Source organism: Haemorhous mexicanus, chromosome 16, assembly GCF_027477595.1.
Source record: "Haemorhous mexicanus isolate bHaeMex1 chromosome 16, bHaeMex1.pri, whole genome shotgun sequence".
NCBI lineage: Eukaryota > Metazoa > Chordata > Aves > Passeriformes > Fringillidae > Haemorhous > Haemorhous mexicanus.
In genome coordinates this window covers 3,758,885-3,769,040 of record NC_082356.1, presented here as the reverse complement: position 1 = coordinate 3,769,040, position 10,156 = coordinate 3,758,885, and the positions used below count along the sequence as shown (strand labels likewise).

The following is a 10,156-nucleotide window of genomic DNA, read 5'->3' as shown; positions in this document are numbered from 1 at the left end:
GCTCCTGAAATCACCATTATGGCCTCGAAGCTGCTGAAATAAGGATTCTAAGCCATGAAGTGCCCAAAATCAGTGTTCCAGAGCCCTGACGGCCACAACTCAAGCCCTGTGCCCAGTCTGCCATCAGCCTCTGGGGTTCACTCCCAGCGCTCCCAGTGCCCTCCCGGGGCATTCCTGGTGCCCCTGGGCGGCTCCCAGGAGCAGGGAGGGGCCGCTGGCTGTGCCCATTTCCCACCCCAGCCAAGGAACCACGCCCTGATGGGAGCACTTTAACTGTTAGTTTTAAGGCATGTAGAAGATATGGGTTTATGACCATAAAAGGAAATGTTGAGGGAGGAGGGAGGAGCCTGTGGGGGTGGGAACGGGGGCGGGCAGGGTGGGATATAACCGGGATGAGGAGCGCCCGGTGCTCACAGCCCAGCGTGGAGCTGCTTCTTCCCAGCCCTGACCCAGGTAAGTGCCAGCCCCTTGCTCCCGCGTTTCCTCAGGGCTTGCTCCTTCTGCTCCCGAAATGGATGTTTCTCAGCCCAAAAGCTCTTGAAATCGCTGCTTTGGCGCTCCAAAGCGCCCTAAATGATTGCTACAGAGCCCAAAATGGGCTTAAATTGTTTTTTTGGAGCCCAAAAGCTCTCTAAATTGTTCTTGCTGATCTGAAAATATCCCCAGATCACTCTTCCTGATTCCCAAAGCTCCCGACATGAGTTTTTCTCAGCCTTGAACTCACCAAATTAGGGTTTCATAGGCCTGCATGTCCCTAAACTGCTGTTTAAGAGAGCCCCAGTGCTCCCAAAATCAGTATTTCTGAACCCAAATGCTGTTTCAGGTCCCAAAAACTCCCCATGCAGGTGTTTTTGAGCCCCAGTGCTCCTGAAACTTCTGTATTCTCAGTTGTGAAATTCCCTAAATGCCAATTTTTTGAGGTCCAAAGTCTTGAAATGGTATTGCTGAGTCCCAAAGTACCCTAAATTGCTGCTTTTGAGCCCCAAGTCTCTGGACATTGAATTTTCTGAGCCCCGGAGCTCATTAAATGGGTGTTTCTGAGCTCCCCCAGTTGCTTTTCCTGAGCCGCAAAGCTTCTTGTGATCCAGTTTTGGGTACTGTAGTTCCTTCAACATGTGTTTCTGAGCCCAAGAGCTCCCTAAATTGGAATTTTGAGCTGAAAAGCTGACTAGAGGGGCCTTTCTGAGGCCAAAAGTTCCCCCAATCAGTACTTTTGAGCCAAATGCTCCCTAAATTAGTGCTTCTCAACCCCAATGCTGCCTAAAGTTTGGGTTTGTTCCGAGCCCAAAATCTCTCTAAATCAGTGTTTGGGACCCCAAAGCTCCTAAAATCATTGAGTCCCAAAGCTCCAAGGCTTGCAGTTTCTTAGCCCAAATGCTCCTGAATGGGAGTTTCTGAACCCCTGAGAAGCCAAAATTGCTTGTTTTGATCTCAGAAGCTGCCTACCTCTTTTTGTTTTTGGAGCCAAACCCATCCCTAGATGTTTTGGAAGACTGTGTCTGAGTGCTGGTGGAATGCAGTGGGAGAGACTCTGCCAGAGGAGTGTCAGGGAGGATGAGGATGGGAGGTGGGAAGAGCAGCTGGGATACCTGGAGATCCTCAACAGGAGGGGCAAAGGCTGACTTGTGTGAGTGAGCAGTGGGGTCAGAAAGGGGGGACACTGAACTGGCAGTTCAGAAACTCCCTGATCATCAGGGAGAGTTGGCAGAATAGCTCTGGTGCAACCTAGAGGAGTCTCCAGGCCAGTGAGCAGGTTGCCATGGGGAAAGGCAACTGCCCTGGCATTGATGGCCAGGCAAAGCAAAGGGCTCCAGCAGCGTGGGGATCTGGGAGCGATGGCTCAGCAGAGCTGCCTGGTGGGTGGAGAGGGGGATGCTCACGGGGACCTGGTCCTGCCCCATAAGGAAGGGCTGGTCAGGGCTGTGCTCCTCAGTGACAGCCTGGGCTGTCACAGCCAGGAAATAGTGGGGTCCACTGAAGAACAGGGACTGAGGCCAGCAGCAGAGCACAGAGCTGGGGCTCCAGAGGAGAAGACTTTGATGTACTGAACTGTCCCAGTCCCCGGCTAGATGGTGACAGTGGGGGGGTGACAGTCCCCCTCTTTCGGGGCTCCGCAGAATCCCAGCTACCAGGGGAGGCCCAGCACAGAACAAAAAGACACAGCAGCAACAGGGGCCTGGGGTGGCACTGGGTCACTTTATTTGATGTTACACTCCCCGAGTCTCGGGGTCCCAGGCAAGGAGCTGGGGGCAAACAGCAGCTTATAAAGGGGGGCAGGTCTCAAGGGAGGATACAGTGTAAGAACTGTGGGTGGAACACAAGGCAGGGAATACAAGGGAGGAAAACTGCTCGGAACAGGAGGGGTTCACAACTGGCTGTGGGAGGAAGGGGTTTGAAACTTGGCAGAAAAGTAGCTAAATAGCAAAAAGATAAAGCGACACCTGGCTCAACTGAATAACAAAGGCAGGTGTGTGTCCCTCTAAAATCAGGGGGAGAAAAACACCAAAAGGACAAATCAAACAATAACCTTCAAAATAAAAACACAATACAAGACTGAACCAGATGGTGTCAGGGGCAGCAGCTCTGGAGGGTTCCCACTCCCTCGGGCTCCTCCCTTCCCCCTAGCACTTCCTTTCTCGGTTTGACACCAATTTCCTGTAAATGCCTATCAGGAAATCTGAGAGGGGGCAGGGATGGTCTCTCCAAGAGCCAGGAGTAAAGCACTCATCTCCTGAGGCTCTCGGCTGAACTGACCGAGCTCCAGGGTGAAAAGGCAGCACTAGGGTGGTGGAGCACACGAGCCAGCAGCAAAGCAAGGCAGCAAAGCAAGGCAGCAGCACCCAGGGCTGTGTGAGCAGGAGCCCAGCCAGGGGAAGGGCTGACCCCCCTGCCCAGCACATTCACACCACACCTGCCCAGCCCCAGGGGGCTGTGGCACTCAGGAACCACTGCCCTGGTGGGTCACTGGGATGGCAATCCTCTTCCAGCTGTCCTTCACTGCTGGTGGGATTTCCTTAATATCAGTGTCTGCAACAGCAAAACCAACAACAAAATGTGACCCTGCCCAAACAGAATCGTCTGCAGCAGAGCAATCTGCACAGTCTGCAGCCGCCCCTCTGGGCAAGGCCAGTGCAATCCCTGTTGGCCATACACAGCAGTGACACCCCCTCCTCACAAGGCTTCCAGGGCAGTGACCGTCCCTGGGCTGGGCACTGCTGAGGCCCCTCAAGTGCTGTGTCCAGTTCTGCCAGAGGGGATTGAGTGGGAAAAGCTCCCTGGACCATCCTGGGGCCTTCACTGGGCTTTGCTGAGGTTTGAAGGAGCCCTGCTGCCCTCCAGGGCTTTCAGTGTCTTTGCCTCATCTGTGCTGCAGAGGGTGGGAGACCACCAAGTTAATATTTCATGGATTTCCCATTCTCACCCACTGTTTAGAGACACTAATCCAGCTCCTAATTCATTCATACAAAGCAAAAAAAATGGTCAATTCAGGCCTTACTTATTTATTTAATGGGTTTTTTGTCTGATAGCAAAAATTGTTGTTGTGGCTTTTACTACACATTATATTGGAGAAAAAGTAAAAAGTAAGTAGCATATTGATTAGGCACAGCCTGGATGCCATGAATATATTATGGAAAATTGTTTGTTTCTTTGATCTTGGCTGATCAGAAAAATTTTTAGTCCAAATATATAAAGAATAATTATTTCAGGGACTGAGTAGAACTTCATAAAATAAAATATAAAAATTAAAACAATAGCTCATCTTAGCACCCCAGACAAAGCATAATGAGATTTCACCACCACTCATACAATCCTCCTGGATTTAACTCAAAAACTGGTACTAATGTTGTATTAGACTCAATGCATAATTCAAAAAGTCTAATTTATTGGGCCTCTGTTGGCAGACCAGACTCTGTTGGTCTCTGGGCAACAGAGCCATCACTGGCAATGCAGAAGAGAAAGTTTCTTCCTTTTTTTTTTTTTTCTGGCCATACTCTTTTTTTCTCCTCTCTCCCCATTCATTTTCTTTTTCCTTCTCCTCCTCTCTCCTGTCTTTCCCCCTTCATTTTTCCCACCTCAAAGCTTCAACTTTGGCTCAGGATTGCAGATCTGGCCCTGCATAAAATAAATGTCCTGTCTAAAGCAGTTGTCAGCGCTTCTTCTAAATATGAGAGAGAGAGAGAGAGAATGATTTGTCTCTGACTGTGAGAAGTGGGGTGACCCATCCCTGGAAGCACAACCATCTTTCCATGAGTGGTGATCTGAGCTAATGTCTGTGTTCATCAGTTACCAATGGCAGAGGCACATCCAGGACAGCTCCACGTGCACATCATCTGTTCATTGTTACTGTTTGAGAAGCCATCACACTATTGCTCTGCCTTCAGGAGAAATCCTTCAAACTCTGAGTGTTTTATGCCATTTATATGCTTTCCCCCCTTTCAGGCCAGGAAAAAAGAGCAAAAAGGAGGAGATAGAGCAGGGCTCAATCCTGGGAAAGCAGCCCTGGCATTTCCTGTCTGATGCCTTCAGTTAGACCCGTGGGAAAGCCACGGGCCCTGGGGCTGTGAGTTCTCTTGGGTCCTTGCTGGCATTTCTCTGTTTCTAATCCTCAGTGGAGCTCTTTTCCTCACCCGGGTCTATCCTCCCCTTGAACACCAGGAAAGCTTTCTTGCATGCAGCAGCTTTTGGCAAGGGCTTCCTTAATTGAGTCCAGGTCCTCCTCCTTCTCTGGAACATGGCCAAAGAAAACAGAAAGTCACAGGGAGCAGACAGCCCAGGGAAGTGGAGTGCAAGAAGGAGAGGGAGAGCAGAGCAAGGCAGCGAGCTGTGCCCTGAGCAGACCTTTCCTCACTCCTGAGCAGTCCCTGTCTCTGCCTTCACCTCGTCACTGCTGCTCTGATGGATTGCTCAGAAGGGACAGGTGGCTTTGTCTGAAGGGTCAGCAGGGCCCTGCTTTCTCTAGCTGGCTGTGCAGAAGAGAATATTTAGGAAACTTCCCAGTCTGACCCTTCCCAAGGCTCTCTGGCCATCACACTCCAGCCACCAGAGGAGGTGTTCAGTGCTGGGACTGGAGCCCCTCCACAGCAGTGGCTGCAATGCCCCAAGGGCCCTGCTGGACTCCCCACACCCCCCTCCCACACCCAGCCCCCGTGTCCTCCCTGGTTCCAGGCCAGGTTTCCCAGAGCAGTCTCAGCTGTCTGACTCCATAAAGCCATTTATTCCCAGTGCAGTAACACAGGAACAGCCTGAGCTGGTCCCCCAACAAGGGAGCCCCTCAGTTTTATCCCCTCACAGTCTGCATGCCCAAGGCTCAAGTCTGGCTCTTCCTTCCAGCCCTCAGTTCCTGCTGGGTCTCTCGGTGTCCCTTCCCCAGCTGTGCCACCACTCTTGGTGCCCTTTGTTGGCAGTTCATGAGCTCTTGTCTCGGGCTCCCACTTGGAGCTCAACTTGCTGGGCTGTGCCAACCTCATGGTTGGTCTTTAGTTTTCTCTGTGTTCAGTTCCAGCCATGTAGCCTCTCTGCAGGGGCTGCAGGGCTCTCAGGTCTCAGCCGTGCTGGGGAAGGGAATTTGATGATAAGATCACAGCCAGGGCCAGCCCTGCTCCGTCCCGAGCTCCGCAGCCTCCCCCCATTCCTGCCCAGCTGCTGCTGGGGCCCGGCCTGGCCAGAACGGGGCCGAAGGGGGGAACCGGTGGCTGGCCCGGGGAGGGGGAAAAGGCCTGGCCAGAACGGGGCCGAAGGGGGGAACCGGTGGCTGGCCCGGGGAGGGGGAAAAGGCCCGGCCAGAACGGGGCCGAAGGGGGGAACCGGTGGCTGGCCCGGGGAGGGGGAAAAGGCCCGGCCAGAACGGGGCTGAAGGGGGGAACCGGCGGATGGCCCGGGGAGGGGGGAAAGGGCCCGGCCTGCGGCAGGACCGTCCGGCCCGTCCCAGCTGAGACCGGGGAGTGGGACTGGGGCCCACCACATCCTCACCGACCTGAAACAGGGTTTTTAGTCTTTAACATCTGTGTTTTGCAGAGGCGTGTTCAGCTTCGCAGTGGTACCATAGACTGTCAGTTACACAAAAAGCTTTGCATCTCTTCCCCAAAATCTGTGTTTTGCAGAGGCGTGTTCAGCTTCGCAGTGGTACCATAGACTGTCAGTTACACAAAAAGCTTTGCATCTCTTCCCCAGATTTTCTTCCCATTCCATAACACGACAAGAGTGAATACTGTAAAAAGGACACAAGTAATGAGATAAACAGGGCAGAAGATATCTCTCCTTTTTTGATGCCTTTATTAAAAGTGATCAGCTCAAGGTTGGGAGGCCCGACAGATCCGCGGGTTCGCCGTCGCAGCTCCCTGGAATGACTCAGAGGAGGAGGCAAATGCAGCCTTGTCCTCACGGGGGCAGAGCTGGGGGTCCAGCCTCACGAGAGCAGGCGGGGTCTATACACCCCTGGATCCCAATTTTGAGTTGGCAGTCTCGGGTCCTGGCTCCAATCATCATCTTCTGAAGTTGTGGTGAGGGACCATTAAGGTTTTCAGAGTCTCTGCTGGCTTCTCACCTCACCCCTGATGTCTAGAGACCACTTTGATCTCTGAATTCCATATTGGCTCGCTGGTTTAGGGGTTTATTAATTGCGTTTGGAATGGGGGCTTGCCCCATTGCATTTTGGCTCTAAACTTATCTGCATATCAACTCCTGGTCCCCTCCCCTCCACCGTCGGGGGTGGGGGGATGCCATCCTCCCACCTGGCCACAAGCAGGGTGATGCTGATACAATAGAGTGAATTCTCAACCATAGATGGCTAACGACCCGATACTTAACAGGTGATTACAACAAGCAGCTAACAAAAGCACTCCTCTGCCAGAACTGGTTAAACTTGTAATTCTACAACTTTTGGAAAAAAAATGGGTAACCCTTTTTTTGTTCATAACAGGTAACAAGAAAAGGGCATGGCTAATTTTTTTGCTAAGAGTTGCATTACTTGTTTAGACGGTGATGGAAGGGAAAACCAGTAAATTAAAAAACCCTGAGTAGATCAGAGGTTTGAGAAGTGTAAGGGACATATGTGTCCCCAAAAAGCTCTTAAACGCCCTTTTTAAATCCTTAGGGAAATATTGTAGTGAAGCTTCCTTTTTTTAATTTTTCTTTTCAGGTGAAGCAGTGGCTAGAAGAAATGAGCTTGTTGAGGAAAGCTGGAAAACACTTAGGTGGCGGCATAGGTAAAAAGAGTGGGCTCGTGGATCCCATTGCTCTTGTCTGTGGCCATCCTTGGGAACCCTTGGGGTGGGATGGGATGTGTCGTGTTATCCCGGAGAGAAGTGAGGCCAGTGGAGGTCTCTCCCCTGAGCACGTTGCCTGCAGAACCCCTTCCTGAGCACAGCAGAAGGCCTGGCCTTTGGGGTGGGGTCAGTTTGGTCAGAGGGGTGACCTTCTCTGACCAGGGACATGTCCTACTCTAGTAGGGGGTGTTGCTGAGCAGGGCTTTGAGGGTCAGGCTGAAATGAATGTGCCAAGGGACAGTGAAGGGGCCTGGGAGGTCCCTCTCCACTCCCGGAGTGTGAGGCCGAAGAGTCTCACCTTCTTGTGGGTGGCTGGGCTGTGGTGGGACTGAGGTACCTGTGTGGTGCCTGAGTGCTGTGGCAGCTGAGGCAGCTCCCTGGCCCAGGAGAGCCTCAGTGGGCCCCGAGGATCAGGAACCCCCCAGCACTGCTGAGGTGCTCCTGGTCAACAGGAGCTCATGGCTCCTGGGCCAGCTGGGGGATGTGTTCTGCCCCAGAACCTGCTCAGTGCAGTCCTGGAGTTCCCTGGGGAAAGGTCCTTATTAAATGTCCTGGTTTTCTTTTTTATTTTTTTTTCATATGTACTTCATGTTCAGTATCTGCGATTATTTGGTATGTGGTTGAGAAAGTCCTAGACCTGATATTCGACAAATCCAGTAAGTGTGCTGGGTCCCATTGCTCTTGTCTGTGGCCATCCTTGGGAACCCTTGGGATGGGATGGGATGGGATGGGATGGGATGGGATGGGATGGGATGGGATGGGATGGGATGGGATGGGATGGGATGGGATGGGGTTTGGGTGGGATGGGATGGGATGTGATGTGTTATCCCTGAGAGAAGTGAGGCCAGTGGAGGTCTCTCCCCTGAGCACGTTGCCTGCAGAACCCCTTCCAGAGCACAGCAGAAGGCCTGGCCTTTGGGGTGGGGTCAGTTTGGTCAGAGGGGTGACGTTCTTTGACCAGGGACATGTCCTACTCTAGCAGGGGGTGTTCCTCACAATTGGTAATGGTTTCAAAGACATAGCACATCCCTTCTGGGATTTCCTTTCCTTTCTTTGAACACTAAAGGGGGAATCTCACCCTAGGCTTAGCTACAGGGACAAAAGGCAGAAGCCTTTCTGTGCAGGTGAGTGCCAGTCCTTGCCCACCTGGAAACTCAACCCTGCCAAGCAGGAAGGAGATCCAGAGGTCTGTTGTGCATGAGGGCTTGGTGCAGTCAGATCAAGCAATCCCACCTGTCGATAAATTCCCATTTCCAAAGGCCTCCAGCCAGTCCTTTGTTACATTGCCCATCCCCATGCAGATGCCCAGGATCCCAGGGTGCAGAGATGTCCCAGCAGTGGGCTTCTCTCAGCACAGACCAGAACAGCCTGGAGGAGAGGAAACCAAAAACCAACCTGTAGAAGACCCAAGAAGAGACCCTCGAAAAGAGACTTTAAAACAGAGGAGTTCATCATCCTCAGGCAGGATGGGTGGGCTCCCCTTCAGACAAGCAATGTCAGTTTCCCACTGACACCAATCCTTTTCTACAGCAGGGACAAATGTGGAGGGCAAAACACCCATGGAACGTGACATAGATGAAGACTTCCAGAAGCCCAGTTTCAGGGTGCCGAAGTTCACGGACATCAACAGTATGAGCCGGTGAAGCCAAATTTATTATCCCTAAGAGGGCTATATTTATAGTAAGTTTCTACTGTCCACGCATCTCTAGCTAATACATGATTGGTTAATCCTAGCTGTTCACATGTCTAAAATAAAATGCTGATTGGATCATCTAATTTTTCATGTGTCTTGCTGTGGTCATCTGACCCACCCATTGCTTTCTCTTTTTTCTTACTTTCTAAAACTTGCTGACAAACTTGCTGAGTCTTGATGACTCTTCTTCCTGTATCATTCGCAAGGATATACCGACCCCATTTCTGAATATGTCCATTATTCATTGTTTGTGAACGTGTCCGTTGTCCATTATCCCAAGAAGGCTGGATTGGGCATCAGCTGAATATGGCCATTGTCCTGCAAAAACTCCTCAATCTGCAAAAAATCTTCAACACCCCAGAGCCTGACCCTGCCCACAGCCCACCTCAGAAATGAACCATCCAGATTGGGTGGGTTGCTGGTGAAGGAGATGGTCCAGATGCTGAAGGAGTACATTTCCCCAGCTGGTGAAAATCCTCCCCCTGCCTCCAAGACGGAGAGTCTGATGGTGCAGCAGTGGAACCCACAGATGTTACAACCATCCAGGTTCCAGCTGAACTGCAGAGGCAGTCACAGCCAGCAGCAGTCGCCCCTGTGAAAACAGGGATTTCTAAGATGAAATCAGAGCACCCAGATAAGGATAAGAGGGCCCTCACAACCCACAGGGGAGCCAGTGGTTGAGATCATCACTGAGTCCCTGACGTACAAAAGTCTCTGTAATCTGCACAAAGACATTGTACAACGGGGATGTGAGGCTTATACAACCTGGTTACTTCGGGTCTGGGACCTTATGGGTACAGGTGTGCAACTGGATGGTGGTGAGGCAAGGACTTTGGGACCAGGATTCCTTTCCCTCTGGGAGCAGCTTTTAATGAGTGTCAGAGAGAGGTTTGTCCACAGGGAGAGAATGCAGGAGCACCACCATAGAATGTGCTGGAAGACCCTCGAGGAAGGGATCCAACAGCTGAGAGAAGTGGCAGTATTGGAGGTACTCTTTGGGAGGGATGGACAGCATGACAATGACCCTGACAAAATCAGGTGCACAGGGCAAATGCTGTGGAGTCTGGCAGATCTGGGGCCATCTCAATACACCACCTTCACTGCAACGATTAATGCCGATACCAACCAAGAGACAGCGGGCTCTGTCACCAACAAGCTTAGAAATTGTGAGAGTATGATCAATGGCCCAATGCAGGCT

General features: G+C 51.7%; 1 long non-coding RNA gene across 1 annotated transcript; it reads left to right on the top strand.

Moving 5' to 3' along the window:
* The first annotated feature begins 356 nt into the window (after positions 1-356).
* On the top strand, positions 357-9,041 carry LOC132334926 (uncharacterized). Its single transcript, XR_009488567.1, has 4 exons — positions 357-453; positions 7,139-7,205; positions 7,862-7,921; positions 8,796-9,041. It is a non-coding gene; the product is annotated as an uncharacterized LOC132334926 (long non-coding RNA).
* The last annotated feature ends 1,115 nt before the right edge of the window (positions 9,042-10,156 follow it).